Source organism: Sapajus apella, unplaced genomic scaffold (genome assembly GCF_009761245.1).
Source record: "Sapajus apella isolate SASKATOON/1434 unplaced genomic scaffold, GSC_monkey_1.0 scaffold20, whole genome shotgun sequence".
Taxonomy (NCBI): Eukaryota; Metazoa; Chordata; class Mammalia; order Primates; family Cebidae; genus Sapajus; species Sapajus apella.
This window is the reverse complement of record NW_022436960.1, coordinates 6,798,273-6,804,600: the sequence shown is the minus strand read 5'-3', so window position 1 is coordinate 6,804,600 and position 6,328 is coordinate 6,798,273. Positions and strand designations below refer to the sequence as shown.

General features: G+C 42.5%; 1 pseudogene across 1 annotated transcript; it reads right to left on the bottom strand.

Annotated features, from left to right (window-relative positions):
• Positions 1 to 2,132: 2,132 nt before the first annotated feature.
• LOC116557790 lies at positions 2,133 to 3,026 on the bottom strand (annotated as a pseudogene). The gene is made up of 2 exons (XR_004271701.1): positions 2,462 to 3,026; positions 2,133 to 2,309 (listed from the first exon to the last, which is right to left on the bottom strand). The product of XR_004271701.1 is annotated as a nucleoplasmin-3 pseudogene (transcript).
• Positions 3,027 to 6,328: the final 3,302 nt, after the last annotated feature.

Below are 6,328 nucleotides of genomic sequence, written 5' to 3'. Positions count from 1 at the left end.
CATCCATTCGTGGGCTTTTCTTTGTTGAGAGACTTTTTATTACTGATTTAAGCCTGTTACTCATTATTGGTCTGTTCATGTTTTCTATTTCTTTTTAATTTAGTCTTGGTAGGTTGTATGTGTCCAGGAATTTATCCTTTCCTCTAGGTTTTCCAACTTGTGCATAGTTGTTCATAATAATCTCTGATGATCTTTTGTATTTCTGTGGTGTCAGTTGTAATGTCTCCTTTTTTTGTTTCTGATTTTGTTCATTTGGGTCTTCTCTCTTTTTTCTTGGTTAGTCTAGCTGGTTTATCAATTTTGTTTCTTTTCAAAAAACCAAATTTTCATTTTATTGAACGCTTGTATTTTTTTGGCCTCTATTTTATCTAGTTCTGCTCTAATCTTTATTATTTTTTTCTTCTAATTTTGTGTTTGGTTTGTTCTTGTTCTTCTAGTTCCTTGAGGTGTGTTGTTATATTGTTTATTTAGAGGTTTCTTATTTTTTTGATGTAGGTGTTTATTGCAATAATTTTCCTTCTTAACACTGCTTTTCCTGTATTCAATAGATTTCCAGATACTGTGTTTCCATTTTCAGTTGTTGCAAGAAATGTTTTTATTTCCTTTTTACTTTATTTACCTAGTAGTTGTTCAGAAGCAAGTTGTTTAATTTATATGTATTTGTATAGTTTCAAAAGTCCCTCTTGTTGTTGATTTCTAGAATTATTCTATTGTGGTTTGAGAAGATACTTGATATAATTTCAATTTTAAAAAATGTACTGAGATCGGTTTTCATAGCTTACCATTGGTCTACTCTGGAGGATGCTCCATGTGCTGCGAGAAGAATGTGTATTCTGCAGCTGTTGGATAAAATGTTCTGTAGATGTGTGCTACGTTGATTTGATCTAAAGTGCAGTTTAATTCAATGTTTCTCTGTTATCTTTGTGTCTTAATGATCTGTCCAATGATGAGAGTGAGATGAAGTCCCCAGCTATTATTGAATTGAAGTCTATCTCTCTAGTGGGAGAGATAAACTTCTAAAATTATTTGCTTTATATATCTGGGTGTTCTGGTGCTGGGTGCATATATATTTAGAATTGCTATAACCTCTTGCTGAATTGACCCATTTATCATTATATAATGACCTTTGTCTTCTTTCGCTATTTTTGACTTAAAGTCTATTTTATCTCATATAACCATAGCTACTCCGGCTCACTTTTGGTTTCCATTTGCATGGAATATCTTTTTTCATCCCTTTATTTTCAGTCTATATGCGTCTTTATAGGGGAAGCAGGTTCCTTATAGGCAAAACATAGTATATGTTGCCTACAAGAGAAACATTGGATTAAACTGCACTTTAGATCAAATCAATGTAACAGACATCTACAGAACATTTTATCCAATAGCTGCAGAATACACATTCTTCTCATAGCACACGGAGCATCCTCCAGAGTAGGGGTCATTTTTTTCCTTTATTCAGCCTGTTTAGATCTTTTAAGTGGAAAATTTATCCATTTACATTCAAGGTTATGATTGATGTGTGAGGACTTATTCCAGTTACTTTGTTAATTGTTTCTTTGTTCCTTTCTTTCTCTGTTTTTGTTTATTTTGTTTTTTGTAGTGGTAATATTTGAGTCCTTTCTCTTCCTCATTTGTGTGTTTGCTCTACCAGTCCTAACCATAGGACTCCCTTAGACATTTCTTGTAGGACCAGTGTAGCAATTACAAATTCCCTCAGTTTTTGCTTTTCTGGGAAAGACTTTATTTCTTCTTCATTTATGAAGAACAACTATATGGGTATAGTATTCTTGTTGAACAGTCTTTTTTTTTTTCTTTCAACAGTTTGAATATATATTATCTCATTCTCTCATTCTGTCATCTTACTCTGTAAGATTCCTCCTGAGAATTCTGCTATTAGTTTGGTGGGGACGCCCTTACATGTGAGTACATGCTTTTCTTTTGCTGATTTTAGAATTCTCTCTTTGTCTTTGACTTTTGACAATTTGACTGTAATGTGCTGTGGAGAACACTTCTTTGGGTTACATCTTTTTGGAGATTGCTGACCTTCCTGTATGTGGATATCTAAATCTCTTGTTCAACTTGAGAAGTTTTCAGCTATTAATTTGTTAAATAGGTTTTCTTTTTTCTTTTTCTTTTTTTTTTTTTTTTTTTTTTGCAAAAATCCCACACCACTTTATTTCAACCTTTATCCAAAAATGTAAAAAGTGTTAAAAATGTGTAGTTCTGAGCTTCAGGCACCAACCTCCAATCCCCACAGGCAGGTAGGAAGAGAGGCCCCAGGCATGGTGCAAGACCAGAAAACCAAGGTCCTGTGGAGCACCGGCCCTCTCTTAGCACCAATGCCCAAGTCCCTCCCACCCAAACCCCACCCAAGGTCTCCTCTTCAAGGAAGAAACATTTACAATTCTTGAAACTTGTTGGGGAACAGGGTGCATGGCAGTGTGTGGCGCATGGAACTGACCAAGGAGGGCTAGGGCCTGCCCCTCTGCTTTTTGGCAGGAAGGATGGGGCACAGCTCAGCTTCCTCCTCCTCACTGTCCTCTTCCTCTTCCTCGATCTCCTCCTCAGAAATATCATTGCTCATCGTAACAATCTGGTGCCGCCCAGTGATCCGCACAGGGCCGGAACCCGACTTCAGGAGGAAAGTTACAGGTGGTTGGAGCTGGAAATCATCCAGGCTGAGCACGGGTTGGCAGGACAGCTTGAGGTTGGCCACAGGGACTGTGATCTCCTGATGGTCATGGTTCCAGGCCACAACTTCTACCACATTACACTCATCTTTGGCTCCCTCGGTGAGGCAGAGCATGGTCAATGCCAGCACGTGCTCTGCATCATCCTCTTCCTCTACCTTAAAGGTGAAGGAGCGGGTGTGGCCGGAGAGCTCACAGCCGAAGAAAAAACTGTCTATAGTGACCGGGGCCGGGACTCGCGGGCCCCCGACACCCCCGGCCCGCGTTCGGCTCTCCTGACTCAAAAACGCTAAGGCAGCTGCAGTGCCGGCGGCCATGCTGCAAGGGCCTTCTTCCAACTCCTGTTAAATAGGTTTTCTATGCTTTGGGCTTCTCTTCACCTTCTGGAACTCAAAATTAGAATGTCTAGTCTCTTTATGGTGTCATAGTCTAGTCTTATATGGATGTCACCTAGGCTTTATTCATTCTTTTTTTTCTTCTTCTTTTGTCTGACTGGGCTATTTCAAAAGATCTGTCTTCAAGTTCTGAAGACTTTTCTTCTGCATGGTCTAATCTATTGTTAAAGCTCTCAAATAATTTTATTTGATTTGATTTTATTCATTGAATTATTCAGTTCCAGGATTTGTTTGGTTCTTTTTTATGAAAGCAATCTCTTTGTTGAATTTCTAATTCATATCTTAAATTACTTTTTCTGATTTCTTTGTATTGTTTATCTGTGCTCTCTTGTATCTCAGTAAACTTCTTTAATATCATTATTTTGAATTCTTTTTCCAGCATTTCATAATTCTGTTTTTTATAAACACCGTTGCTGGAGAATTATTGTGTTCCTTTGGAGGTGCTATATTTCCTTGCTTTTTCATGTTTCTTGCCTTCTTATGTTGATATCTGCAAATCTGTGTAACAGTTTATGTCTGCATGTCTGGCATGACAGTTGCCTCTCCCAATTTTTGGGTTAGCATTCATAGGGAAGAAATTTTTCAGAAGATGTATCTATAGTGTTGCTTTAGGAGGGCACTTTAGCTTTGTTTCTGGGTGCATGCGGTAGTGTAATCTTCATACGATTTCCACAGCTATAAACAGTGTCAGTGGTATCTGTGATTTCCTCAGTGGCTTAGGCTGTGGTTGTTAGCAGAGGCTGTGATGAGGTTTTCTTGGGGACAGGGATGCCTGGTAGGCCACTCCTCACTCACCAGTGGTGAAAGCGGCACGCTAAGCATGCCTGTCCTTATGCTTTCAGGTGGTGTACAAGATCACCCGTTTTAGCATTTCCAAGTGGGCCAAGTCTTTTTTTTTTTTTTTTTTTTGAGACGGAGTTTCGCTCTTATTACCCAGGCTGGAGTGCAATGGCGCGATCTCGGCTCACCGCGACCTCCGCCTCCTGGGTTCAGGCAATTCTCCTGCCCCAGCCTCCTGAGTTGCTGGGATTACAGGCATGCGCCACCATGCCCAGCTAATTTTTTTTTTTGTATTTTTAGTAGAGATGGGGTTTCACCATGTTGACCAGGATGGTCTCGATCTCTTGACCTCGTAATCCACCCGCCTCGGGCTCCCACAGTGCTGGGATTACAGGCTTAAGCCACGGCGCCTGGCCGTGGGCCAAGTCTTGAAACTCCAGATGCTTACCCAGGTGTCAGCAGTGGCCGCAGTGGGCAAGGTGGGTGAGTGGGTCCTCAGACCCTTGGACAACATGTGTGGCATGGGTGATGGCTGTAGTGGTGGTGGGACAACCCTCAGGCTCCCAGGCAGCATGCGCTTGTCTTAGTGGTCATTGCAATGGTCTGGGTAGGCCAGACCCCAGGCCCTCCAGCTGTGATGGTAGTGGTAGGCTGGGTGGGCCAGTCCTCAAGCCTCTGGGAAAAGTGCACAGATGCCAGCGGTGGGAGGTGGGGATAGCTGATTCCAGGCCCTTGGGGAATATGCTTGTGCATTGGGGGAGGGGCTCCAGGCGGGGCAGGCCTGTCCTCAGGCTTCTTGATGGTGTGCCTGAATGCAGGCTGTGGTGGGCAGGATAGGGTGATCCCCAGGCCCTATAGTGGAGTACTTGGGTGATAGCAGCAGAGATGGCTGAGGGCAGAAAGCATCTATCCTCAGGGTGTATGCAAGTATGCTGAGAACCTGCTGTTAGGGAGTGTGGGGCTGCTGTCACTGGCAGCAGCTGCAGACAGGCAGGCAGGCAGCTCTTAGAATCTGAAGATTGTTTGGTTTGGCCCCTCATGGAGGTGCCTGCAATGGCAACAGTGGGGAGAGCCAGTCCTCAAGGCACATTCACATGTACGGTGGCCCTGCTGCTGAGGAGTACAGTGTTGCTGCCACTGGCAAGTACTTTGGATTCTGGTGGCAGCAGCAGAGGCAACTGGAGGCTGGGAGAGTCCTCAGGGAGCATGGACGCTTGCTGTAGCCCTGCTGCTGGTGGGCTAAGGGTTGCTGTCAGTAGCAGGGGCCCAGGTAGGTGGGTTTCATGCTTTGAGGAGTACATATTTTGGCTTCCATTGTCCCAGGGCAGTCTTCCCAGAGTACTGCAATGCCCATTCTCTGGAGTGCAGGACACCATGTGTGCTAGGGAGCTGGGGATCTTGTCACTTTGCTGGGTTCAACTGGCATCATGCCAGTGCAGCCCTCTGGGAGAACACAGGGGGATGTAATGTCAGAGGGGCTCCCAGGATGTAAAGATGCAGGGGCTGTTGGGGCCCAGGTCAGGATGCAGTGTGGTAGGGGCTGAGCTCTCAAAATTGTCCCCTACTGCAACTGCTCAAAACTCAGAGTGTGTGTGGAAGCCAGAATGAGCTTTCTCTCTGGAGTAATGCCTTTATGTAGTCTCTTGGAGCTCCCTATGGGAATCTCAAGACACACAAGGGTTGAGGAGTTATCTTGTGTCTAGGGTTATAGGAGCCCACAGTAAGAATATGGATCACTGGGAATTTCTCATTTATTTAGATGTGTGTGCGAGTGCATGTGTATGTGTATGTGTATGTGTATGTGTATGTGTATGTGTATGTGTGTGTGTGTGTGTGTATGTGTGTGTGTGTGTGTGTGTGTGTGTGTGTATGTATGTGTATGTGTGAGTTCCTTAGGTTTTTCTCCTTGTAGGATTGTGTCATCTGTGCATAAACAGTTTTACTTTTCTTCCAATTTGGATACCTTTTATTTATTCTCCTTGCCTGACTGTACTGGCTGGAACTGACAGTACAATGTTGAATAGAAGTGGTAAGGATGGACATCCTTGCCTTGTTCCTGATTTTAGGGAGAAAGTGTTCAGTATTTCACTATTACATGTGATGTTAGCAGTAGGCTTTTTGTAGCTGCCCTTTATCAAGTTGAGGATTTTCCCTTCTGTTCCTACTGTGCTAAAGATTTTTATTATGAGTGTTAGGCTTTGTCAATTTTTTTCGGCATCTATTGAAATGATCAGCACATTTTGTTCTTTATTCTATGAATGTGCTGTGTTACAGTAATTGATTTTCAGATGTTAAACCAACCTTGTATTTCTGGGACAAATCTCACTCAGTCATGGTGAATAATCCTTTTCATATATTGTTGTATTTGGTTTGCTAATATTTTGTTTAAAAACCTTACATTTATGTTCATGAGGGATATTGATGTATAGTTTTTTTTTTTCTTTCTTATGGTATCTTGTCTTA